We start from the raw sequence: 13,022 nt of genomic DNA, 5'->3' as shown, positions 1-13,022 counted from the left end.
GCCTACTGAAATAGAGCAATTGCACTGAAGGCTATGCATTACTGAAACCGAGCGGTCGATCGATGGCTGTTAACTGAACCCGATCGAGTGATTCCTTCACTACTGCTGCTAACTAAAGCCGATCGATGCTACCTCTGGATGAACAGTAAGTGTTGCTGGGGGTGGTTTGGATGAACAGTTCCCGGTGGGGGTGGATGAACAGGACCCCGTGGTGTTGCCTTTGGATGAGCAGGACCCCGATCGATCGAGCCGGTTAGGGCTGGATGAAGAGGACCCCATGGAGGGCTGGATGAACAGGACGATCCCGTGGAGGGCTGGATGAACAGTAGATGGTGGAGGGCAAGATGAACAGTAGCCCGTGGAGGGGTGGTTGAACAGGAGCCCGTGGAGAGGGCTGGTTGAATAGTAGCCGGTGGAGTAGCGCGTGGTGGAGGCTGGATGAACCGGAGCCCGTGGATGAACAGTCGCGGGTGGAGGCAAGAGGAGGTCGACGGTGGATGAACAGTAGCCCGTGGAGGTGGGAGGGGTCTACGGTGGAGATGAACAGTATCCCGTGGAGTCACATTTTGCGGTACGCCACACCCCTCCCTATGAACAGGACCCCCATTTCGACCGTAGCGCTCCAACACAAGTCCGTTTCCTCCATTTTGCGGTACGCCACACCCCTCCCGATCAACAGGACCCCGTTTCGACCGTAGTTGGTCTGTTTCCTCCGTTTTGTGGTACGCCAGACCCCTCCCGATGAACAAGATCCCATTTCAAACGTGGCCGCTCAAACACAAGGCCATTTCCTCCATTCTGCGGTATGCCAGGCCTTGTTTCCATCGGCTATTCCGTCCAAGCCCTCCCGATGAACACAATGACGCATTCCGTTCCGACCCAGCCGGTTGGCTCCCCATGAACACGACGACGACGTAGTTTCTCCATTCTGACCCAGCCATGTACACAAGCCCTGGCTGTATGTATGCGCAAGTAGGCATTCAAGACCCCACCCGTATGTACGTGCGTGGCCATATTTTCTTTCTTGCACACTAGCCGCTGTACGTACGTGTACATGCTACGTGTGCGCCTCTACTATGGCACGTGCACGCCTCTACATCGACCAGTATGTACGTACATGTTCGCGACCAGAATGACAACTCTACATATGCTTCGACCAGGTGGGTCCCGACTGTCAGGCACTTCCTTGCGTGCAAAGATGTAGCTGGTGGGTCCGAGCAGTTTGGGGGAAACGTTTTTTTCATGATATACAGTGGTGCATCCGGTGGGTCCCCACTGTCAGGTGGAACAATAATTATTTTGCGCGTCATAAGGATGCACTTCCTTGCTGCGGCCGTGGACCCAGCTGTCAGCCTCTCCACGTACAGTCCATGTCCGATGGAAGTCGTTCCTTGACCACATTGACCACGTTGCGGCGAGAGCACCAGGGGGTGGATGACGACGAGGCCTAGGAAGGGGATGATGCGGAGCCGGGGAAGACGTGGCAGTGGATGCCCTCACGTAGAGGAGTATGAGGGTTCACTAGTTCGCTGTGGTGTGAGGCTGATCACCGTAGAATAATAGGGGGTGTGGGTGAGTAGAGGGATGGCCTGGCCAGCGGTGGGAGTAGTAGGGGGCGGTGAGGCCTCCGTGGCATCGAAGCCGGCCATGGGAGCCAGGAGCACGAGGCATGACCGGCGCTGGTTTGGGCGGCTGGAGCAAGAAGACCAGAGGTTGAAGAAGCACTACAGCCGTTGGATGGACATCATACGGTCACTGGAGCTAGAATTGTTCATATTGACTAAGTTGACAAAGCCCTCCGTCCCTGTCAACTTAGTTGGCCCACAAGTCAGCCTCCCACTATTGTGGGTCCCAGCTAGCAAGGGAGTATTCATTTTTTGTGCGTAATAAGGAGGCACTTCCTTGCGTGCGAAGATATAGCTGGTGGGTCCGAGCTGTCAGCGGCGATAACGTTGTTTTCACGAAATATAGAGGCCCTTTCGGTGGGTCCCAGATGTCATGTGGAGGAATCATTATTTTGCGCGTAACAAGGAGGCATTTGCTTGCATGCGGCCGTGGACCCATGTAACGCCCTCGATGTGGCTATGTCTCCCACGTGTCGAAGCACGACTTAGAGGCATAACCGCATTGAAAGCAATGTCGCAAGTGAGGTAATCTTCACACAACCCATGTAATACATAAGGGAAAGAGATACATAGTTGGCTTACAATCGCCACTTCACACAATTACATGAATAAAGCATTACAACAACCAAATACAATCAGGGCCCGACTACGGAGCCAAAATAAAAGAAGAACCCCAAATGCGACACGGTCCCGATCAACCCCAACTGGGCTCCACTACTGATCAACTAAAACGAAACAACACAAAGGACAAGATCTTCATCGAGCTCCTCCTTGAGCTTGGTTGCGTCACCTGCTCGGACTCATCGGCACCTGCAAGCTGGTTTTGGAAGTATCTGTGAGCCACGGGGACTCAGCAATCTTGCACCCTTGCGATCAAGACTATTTAAGCTTATGGGTAAGGTAAAAGTATGTGGTGGAGCTGCAGCAAGCGACTAGCATATATGGTGGCTAACATATGAAAATAAGAGCGAGAAGAGAAGGCAAAGCACGGTCGATAAAAGTATGATCAAGAAGTGATCCTAGAACAACCTACGTCAAGCATAACTCCAACACCGTGTTCACTTCCCGGACTCCGCCGGAAAGAGACCATCACGGTTACACACGCCATTGATTCATTTTAATTAAGGTCCACTTTAGGTTTTCTACAACCGGACATTAACAAATTCCCATCTGCCCATAACCGCGGGCATAGCTTTTGAAAGTTCAATTCCCTGCAGGGGTGTCCCAACTTAGCCCATCACAAGCTCTCACGGTCAACGAAGGAATAGACCTCCACCCGAGATGTTCCGATCAGACTCGGTATCCCGGTACAACAAGACATTTCGACAGGGTAAAACTAAACCAGCAACACTGCCCGAATGTGCCGACAAATCCCGATAGGAGCTGCACATATCTCTTTCTCAGCGCACACTTAGATGAGCAATCCGTACAACTAAAACCAAACCTCGTGTTTCCCCGAGGGGGCGCTGCACAGGGCTCTAGTTTGGACCAACACTTAGACAAGCACTGGCCCGGGGGGGTTTAAAAAAAGATGCCCCTTGGGCTGGCCTAACCCAAGGGAAAAAAGGCTAGGTGGCAAATGGTAAAACCAATGTTGGGCGTTGCTGGAAGAGCTTTACTTAAGGCGAACTGTCAAGGGGTTCCCATTATAGCCCAACCGCGTAAGGAATGCAAAATCCGGGAACATAACACCGATATGACGGAAACTAGGGCGGCAAGAGTGGAACAAAACACCAGGCATAAGGCCGAGCCTTCCACCCTTTACCAAGTATATAGATGCATTAATTAAATAAGATATATTGTGATATCCCAACAAATAAACAGGTTCCAACAAGGAACAACATCTCCATGTTCCAACAAGGAACAAACTTCAATCTTCACCTGCAACTAACAACGCTATAAGAGGGGCTGAGAAAAGCGGTAACATAGCCAAACAACGGTTTTCTAGGACAAGGTGGGTTAGACGCTTGGTTCAACAAAGTAGTAGGCTTGATAAGCAAGTGGTAGGTATCGCAGCATAGGCATAGCAAAAGAGCGAGCATCTAGCAAAGCACAGATAGTAGTGATTTCGAGGGTATGGTCATCTTGCCTGAAATCCCGCAAGGAAGAAGAACGAGTCCATGAAGAAGATAAACGGACGTAGTCGAACGAATCCTCACAACACGATGTTACCGGAAACCAACCCGAAGAAGCAACACCGGAAAGGAGCAAACAACATAGTAAACAACCATCACATAACATGGCATGATGCACAATCAAGTATGATGCATGTCCGGTTTAAAAATGCATGCCATGGAAAAATGCACAAACAATCCTACAAATTAAATGGAGCTCAATATGCCACGAGTTGCATATTGACGAAACACCACATGACTTAATTAGTTCTCTCTTGTTTAGGTACTCAACAATATTAAATGTTGGTTAACATGGCAAAAGGTGAAGCATAACAAAACTATATCATCTAAACAATTTAAATGGGACCGGATATAACAAATAACATATCCGGTAAGTCCCCATATGCATTAGCAATTTTAATGCAACAACAAATTTTAACCATCTTAAAGTTGTTAACATGATGCGGATGGCACGTTCAAGTTTTATGCAATTTTTATTAAAAGTTGACAAGAGCATTATGAAGCATTTTGTCATCGTGGCGGAACGAAAGAGGTGCCACAGCAACGACAACTTGAGTGAGATACCAATGCAAACGAGAAGTTTGCGGATGTGTGGAACACGCAAGAGATGGGGAGTGATCCCGGATATCGGGTGTCCCACATGAAGGTGGCATGGCAAAAGAGGGGCATCGCAAGCGACAACTTGATCACGGTGCAAACATGAGCATTTCATACAACACATGCATTCGGTCCACGGGTGATCGTCTCGGGGTTATACCTTTGAAGCATGCATTATCGGAGCGGTTCGAGTTCGATGCGGTGTACGGGAAGTAGACGTTCCGTGATGGTAGTCGAAGTAGTTGTTCTCGTTTCGTAGTAGTTCGGGGTCGTGACCTGGAACTTGACGTCCACGGGGTCTTGCGGGTCGACGATCATGGTTCATGTTTGTAGCAGTTCGAGTCATCGGTGGAGGAATTTGGCGGTCCATGTAGTCGAACTTGGCGCATCCGAACGGTACTTGGGGTCTTCGGACATGCCGATCTCGTCAATGCGAAGGGGTACTTGATACAATCCGCATAGTCATGCACTTGTCGTCGAGGGACTTGATGGATCCGAGGCTTGCGGAGGCGACAGTAGTGGGACTTGGTGAAACCGAGTTCCTCAGAGGTCATCATGGTACTTGTCGCGTTTTGAAACCAAAGTGGTACTTGTGTACCAGAGGAGAAGGTCTTGGCGGTCTTGACGAATCCGAGTGGCTCTAGGGCACACGTCCACAGTGGTCTTCCATCTTCTTATTTCCTGTACAAGTCTTGACCGATCCAGGGTTCGAGGGTGCCCACGGTCGCGTGACGCAGAGGATGTAGAGGACGCAGTGGCAGCCCGGTTGGGTTGTAGGGGAGGCAGGGAATCGGCGACTCGCGCGACGCAGGGGCGACGAGGCTCGCAACAGAGGTCCGGGGCCCGGCGCGACGACGAAGTATGACGGCTGCAGGTCTTGGCCGGCGACGGGGAGGTCCGTGGCGTCAAGTTTCGGAGTTCTGACGGCGGCAGGGTCTGGCGCTGGTGTTTGGGGAGGTCCGGCGACGCATGGAAAGAGCAGCTGCAGCAGGGCACGGAGGACGACGGCTACCAGCGCAGGTGCTCGAGGAGAGGGAGCTGCTCGGCGGCGCTTGATTCCGGCGGGATCGAGGGAGGAGCGGGCAGCAGCCTCTGGGCGTGCAGCTGCGCAGGCACCAGGCGGAGGAGACGGATGGCAGTAGCCTGCTGGGGCGCCGTCGGCAGCCTCGGGAAGGAGAAGGGGGGTGCTTGGCGCGACGGAGGAGGAACGAGGCAGAGAAAGGAGATGGGGGATCGGGCACGGGGAAAGAAGGGGAGCGAGGCTCCTGGCGGCGCTGGTGGAAACGAGAGGGAGAGAATGAGGGGATCGAACGGGCTAGGTTTAGGTAGCTGGGCTGCGGGAGGCCTTGGCCAAATGGGCCGCAGGAGGCTGCGGGACCGGGCCGGCTGGATTCAACATAAGAAGAGAAGAAAGAAAAAAAAGAAAAAAAAGATCTCTCTCTTCTCTACTTTCCATTACAGAGAAGAAAACAAGAAAGAAAGAAAAGAGAGAAAAGGAGATGGAGTATTTTGGATCGTCCGATCAAAATTGGACGGTCGGAGATGAGTGGGTTAGGGAGTCCAAACAAGGCAACGGTGATGTTTTGTAGACATTTGGGGATGATCCGGACACAGCGGTAATGACTGTCCGGGTCGGGTCCGGGACAGATTTCGGACGCGCGCGGGAGGTGGTCCGCGGGCTGACGAGAGAGGTTAGGTAGGTGCTGGTGGTGGGTAGAGGACTGTGCAGAAGGCCTCAGGCTGAGAGAAGAGAAGAGAGGCCCGACGACTGTTTCCGGAGACCGAAAACGTCCGACGTTAGACCGGCTATACTGCCGCTATAGTTATCCGTTGGGCGTCAAACGGACTCCGAATGCGATGAAACTTGGCAGGCGGTCTACTGACAACAAAACAACACCGCATGCCAACTTTCAACCCATTCCGAGAACATTTTTCAACCACTTATAAAATAATATTCGGACATGCCGCGGGCGCGTGCAAGTGTGGTTGGGCTCAGAACGGACAATGGGCGGAACAAGGAGGCCGGGACGGATGCAAGTTTTAAAACATGATGATGCAATGCACATGATGACATGACATGATGCAACACGCAAGCACATGACAACGCAACAACATCGAATAACTGCGCGACACCTGGCACATCGGTCTTGCGGCGTTATAACAGTCCACCACTATGAGAGGATCTCGTCCCGAGATCTAGAATGGCACCGGAGGGAAAAACGGAAGAGAAAGAGAAGAGGTAAACTACGTTGCTTCTTTGACAAACGAGTGAAACCAAAGAACCTTGAGAGGTTGAACAAATTCGAGAAAAGAATACAACGAAGGTGAACAAGGTCGAAAACACTTCGTTAGAAAAGAGGGACAAAGAACATTGCGAAAACCTTGAGGTTGAAGGGAAGATATATATTGAAAACACGCCGGTTAAGGAAGGGGATCAAGGAAGACCAAAATTCGAACAGCACTCCGGTTGAGAAAGGATTCAAGACTTGATAAGATGAAAAGAACTTGAACAAAAGGGCACAACACTCCGGTTAAAAGGATAGGCATGAAAAGATAATGATCTTGACAAAGCAAGAAGATGAGTCGGAGAGAGCGACATCACAATGCCTCCGGAACGAAAGAATGGAAGATAGATAATTGAAATAGGAGAATGGAGAAGAAAATGCCAACTTCTACCAAAAGAGCTTGAGAAGGCATCTTTAGGAGAAAGGTTGAACGGAATTGTTGGAAAACCAACAACGAAAAGAGTAAGCTTGTAGTGGGCTTATAGAAAAACATCTCGAAACTAGAGGTGATAACCTGCCACTCACGGGAAAAGAATTGGATTGATATGAACAAGGAGACGAGAAACTATATCACAAGGAGGATAAATGATGAACTTGGGTCATTTATAAACACCATAATAGCAACAATCCTTAGGAAAAGCTTTAGGTGAAATATAATCCAAGATAACTCCAAAGAAGAAATTGATGGATTTAAAATATTTCATTCTTGATAACATGTGAATCATGAAACATGAAATCAAATTATCAAGAATGACATAATACCACCTCCAATGATACGGTAGAAAGAATTGCACTCCGGATTACAAGAAGAAGAATACTTGAGCTCCTCTGAAAAGAATCTTGATGAACCCTTCGAGAAGGAGTTAAATCCTTGAAGAACCATCATGTAGAACCTCCATGAAGAACTCCGGTAACAAAAGGATGATCAAACGAAAAGAAAGAGAAGTTGAAAGCACAAGGTGAAACCTTGTAATGATTTAGATGGATCTCCGTGATGATGAGAGCTTGGAACTCCGGGGAAAGAAAAGATAAAGCATCTCGAACTGAGAATGTGATATGATGAACCACTACGGAGAAAGAAATTGAATAAACTCGATGAAACAAGAATAAGAATTACATTATGCTTATCCTTCACCAATTTCAAAATTGATGACAAGCAACGGATTTGGCATACTACTTATTCTCGTGGAAAGGATTTAGATAGATATAGCGCAAACTTGAGAAGGTCTTCAACGAACCACCGGTAGGGTTGAAACAACAAATGAATTGATATGATAAACGAAGGAAGAGAAATCTTGAATGAACCACCGTAAGAATTAAAATGATCGAGGAAAAGATGAAGAACACCGGGAAGGGTTTGCAACTGTACGAAGAAGCTTGATTAGAGAAATATATGAATGATGCACCGGTAAGATTTGGAGAGCGAGAGCTGAAAGCTGAAATGAATAATATTTGAAAAGATCGCCTTCGGAGGAAAGAAATGGAAAACAATTGATGAAATGCTCCGGATGGGTGGAAAGAATTTTCACAACCAAAAAAAATTATGAGAGTATGGCAACAATCTCGAATGACGAATCTTGAAGAGAATGGAGCAAGGTTGAAAGAAGAATCTTCTTCGGTCTTCCAAACTGAGAATGCCGACGAGAAGTACCACCAAATTGTAGAGATACTCCGGGATGAAAATTAGAAAGGTTGAACCAACGATGATAAGAAATTGAGAGATCTTGGAGAAATACAGCTGACTGATGATAAATCATTCTTACGTCAAACTTCGAAAGGAATTCGAGAATACCTCCGGGAAAATAAGAATAGTCAGGTAAGATCCTGGGAAAAGACCTGTGGGTTAGCTCCCACTCAAAAGAAACACCGTAGAACAATTTAAAAGAGAGAATGCACCGGTAAGATTAAATGACTAGAATGAGATAGCAACCTCAAAAGAGCTTGAAAGGATTACGAAAGCAGAGTGGAAACACGAATCTTCTAGATATTATGAGCACTCCAAAACAAATGAATAACGAGAAGTGAACGATTAAGAATTGCACCGGCATGAGAAAACATTGAAATACGAAAAAGAATATGATCAACACCGAAAGCTTGAATTGGTTCCACCGGAGAAGAAAACGAGTGATGAGAGACGAACTTGAAGCTCCGTTAGAATCCTTATGAGAATCACCGGATAAGAATATTGATAGAAAAGAATGGAGAGACTTCACATCAATAAGATGGATACTCGATTAAGAGATCTGAATGCTTGGAGAAAAAAACAAAGGGAGGGAGGGTGGGAAAAACAAAGACAATTTGGAATGGATGAAACGAACACCGTTGAGAAGAACTGATACTTGCTCTTGCGGTTGTTGAAATGATCGGATCCACTTGAAGAGAAGCACGCCGGTGAAAAGAAATTGAAATGACAAACTCGATGATCGAGAAGGATTAGCATTCACATAGGAATATGAGAACACCACTTGGAAAAGGTATGGAATCAACATTCGACTTCGAAGCAACTCGAATACCACAACTCAAAACAAAACAAAGGATTGGCTTGCAAAATAAGCCAGAACAAACATATGATAGAGATTTCGTCCGAAGTTTTCGTGGTGGGGCCTACATGGGCTCGATCGTACAGCACCATCATGTACAAGGTAGTGCACATGACATACGAAGCGTCCCCGAGTCGGCATAGCCAAGCACTCTTTAAGACACAACGAGACCACTGTAAAAACCAACCGTGAATAGGCGGACCACTAGACGTCGAACCCCAATTTCATATCATACATCTGTCGGAAAGATATCCTAAGAGCTACTTGAATTCCCACCTATGAAACTCCCGAAATTTTCCGGTTATGCAATCAGGTGTTGGGGATACAGGGGAAGCATAATATCTCACCCAAAACTAACAAATCCTACATCCAGCTGTATCCATCCTTCAACACATAACCAAGAAACCTTCGGAAATCATCTACCTCAACCTTCGAAAAGCATCCGTTATACAAGTTATGGCGATACTCCCGAACTCCTGCCCCAGTACTAGGTGGCGTCGAGGTTATCTCACCAACGAACTACATAAAAGAGATTTTCGATGTCGGCGTACTAAACTTAGGTATTCCAGAACTGCAACGATAAAATTATGACGACAACACCTCAGAGCTCAACTCCCCGGGACACTTCCACAAAACCCCTGACAGGAGGCACCAAGACAATGTTCTCGTCACAAAACCATCGGAACGAATCCAAGATACCCGCGTGATCCTAAAAAAAATTTAGTGAAATTTGAGAAGAGAAGAGTCAAAACTCTACAACAGGATGCCTTACCAGAGCGATGAAGGGACTGGGGAGTAAAAAGAATTCCTAAACTCTCCGATATATAATTCCTAAATGACTCAAAACTTTTTTCTAGACTCAACAACGGCTGCTAAAAACGATCAAGCAATGGGGCTCCTAAGGTCGGGGAAGGCTTTGATTACCAACTTTTAACGCCCTCGATGTGGCTATATATCCCACGTGTCGAAGCACGACTTAGAGGCATAACCGCATTGAAAGCAATGTCGCAAGTGAGGTAATCTTCACACAACCCATGTAATACATAAGGGAAAGAGATACATAGTTGGCTTACAATCGCCACTTCACACAATTACATGAATAAAGCATTACAACAACCAAATACAATCAGGGCCCGACTACGGAGCCAAAATAAAAGAAGAACCCCAAATGCGACATGGTCCTGATCGACCCCAACTGGGCTCCACTACTGATCAACTAGAACGAAACAACACAAAGGACAAGATCTTCATCGAGCTCCTCCTTGAGCTTGGTTGCGTCACCTGCTCGGACTCATCCGCACCTGCAAGCTGGTTTTGGAAGTATCTATGAGCCACGGGGACTCAGCAATCTCGCACCCTCGCGATCAATACTATTTAAGCTTATGGGTAAGGTAAAAGTATGAGGTGGAGTTGCAGCAAGCGACTAGCATATATGGTGGCTAACATACGCAAATAAGAGCAAGAAGAGAAGGCAAAGCACGGTCGATAAAAGTATGATCAAGAAGTGATCCTAGAACAACCTACGTCAAGCATAACTCCAACACCGTGTTCACTTCCCGGACTCCGTCGGAAAGAGACCATCACGGTTACACACGCCGTTGATTCATTTTAATTAAGGTCCACTTTAGGTTTTCTACAACCGGATGTTAACAAATTCCCATCTGCCCATAACCGCGGGCACGACTTTCGAAAGTTCAAATCCCTGCAGGGGTGTCCCAACTTAGCCCATCACACACTCTCACGGTCAACGAAGGAATAGACCTCCACCCGAGGCGTTCCGATCAGACTCGGTATCCCGGTACAACAAGACATTTTGACAGGGTAAAACTAAACCAGCAACACCGGCCGAATGTGTCGACAAATCCCGATAGGAGCTGCACATATCTCTTTCTCAGGGCACACTCAGATGAGCAATCCGTACAACTAAAACCAAACCTCGAGTTTCCCCGAGGGGGCGCTGCACAGGGCTCTAGTTTGGACCAACACTTAGACAAGCACTGGCCCGGGGGGGTAAAATAAAGATGACCCTTGGGCTGGCCTAACCCAAGGGAAAAAAGGCTAGGTGGCAAATGGTAAAACCAATGTTGGGCGTTGCTGGAAGAGCTTTACTTAAGGCTAACTATCAAGGGGTTCCCATTATAGCCCAACCGCGTAAGGAACGCAAAATCCGGGAACATAACACCGATATGACGGAAACTAGGGCGGCAAGAGTGGAACAAAACACCAGGCATAAGGCCGAGCCTTCCACCCTTTACCAAGTATATAGATGCATTAATTAAATAAGATATATTGTGATATCCCAACAAATAAATAGGTTCCAACAAGGAACAACATCTCGATGTTCCAACCAGGAACAAACTTCAATCTTCACCTGCAACTAACAACGCTATAAGAGGGGCTGAGCAAAGCGGTAACATAGCCAAACAACGGTTTGCTAGGACAAGGTGGGTTAGAGGCTTGGTTCAACAAAGTAGGAGGCATGATAAGCAAGTGGTAGGTATCGCAGCATAGGCATAGCAAAAGAGCGAGCATCTAGCAAAGCAAAGATAGTAGTGATTTCGAGGGTATGGTCATCTTGCCTGAAATCCTGCAAGGAAGAAGAACGAGTCCATGAAGAAGATAAACGGACGTAGTCGAATGAATCCTCACAACACGATGTTACCGGAAACCAACCCGAAGAAGCAACACTGGAAAGGAGCAAACAACATAGTAAACAACCATCACATAACATGGCATGATGCACAATCAAGTATGATGCATGTCCGGTTTGAAAATGCATGGCATGGCAAAATGCACAAACAATCCTACAAATTAAATGGAGCTCAATATGCCACGAGTTGCATATTGACGAAACACCACATGACTTAATTAGTTCTCTCTCGTTTAGGTACTCAACAATATTAAATGTTGGTTAACATGGCAAAAGGTGAAGCATAACAAAACTATATCATCTAAACAATTTAAATGGGACCGGATATAACAAATAACATATCCGGTAAGTCCCCATATGCATTAGCAATTTTAATGCAACAACAAATTTTAACCATCTTAAAGTTGTTAACATGATGCGGATGGCATGTTCAAGTTTTATGCAATTTTTATTAAAAGTTGACAAGAGCATTATGAAGCATTTTGTCATCGTGGCGGAACGAAAGAGGTGCCACAGCAATGACAACTTGAGTGAGATACCAATGCAAACGAGAAGTGTGCGGATGTGTGGAACACGCAAGAGATGGGGAGTGATCCCGGATACCGGGTGTCCCACATGAAGGTGGCATGGCAAAAGAGGGGCATCGCAAGCGACAACTCGACCACGGTGCAAACATGAGCATCTCATACAACACATGCATTCGGTCCACGGGTGATCGTCTCGGTGTTATACCTTTGAAGCGTGCATTATCGGAGCGGTTCGAGTTCGATGTGGTGTAGGGGAAGTAGACGTTCCGCGACGGTAGTCGAAGTAGTTGTTCTCGTTTCGTAGTAGTTCGGGGTCGTGACCTGGAACTTGACGTCCACGGGGTCTTGCGGGTCGACGATCATGGTTCACGTTTGTAGCAGTTCGAGTCATCAATGGAGGAACTTGGCGGTCCATGTAGTCGAACTTGGCGCATCCGAACGGTACTTGGGGTCTTCGGACATGCCGATCTCGTCAACCCGAAGGGGTACCTGATACAATCCGCATAGTCATGCACGTGTCGTCGAGGGACTTGATGGATCCGAGGCTTTCGGAGGCGACAGTAGTGGGACTTGGTGAAACCGAGTTCTTCAGAGGTCATCATGGTACTTGTCGCCTTTTGAAACCAAAGTGGTACTTGTGTACCAGAGGAGAAGGTCTTGGCG

The sequence above is a fragment of the Triticum urartu genome, chromosome 3A, assembly GCF_056163025.1.
Source record: "Triticum urartu cultivar PI428250 chromosome 3A, HENAU_Tu73, whole genome shotgun sequence".
Lineage (NCBI taxonomy): Eukaryota > Viridiplantae > Streptophyta > Magnoliopsida > Poales > Poaceae > Triticum > Triticum urartu.
The sequence above is the reverse complement of the archived record's forward strand: the minus strand, read 5'-3'. Positions refer to the sequence as shown.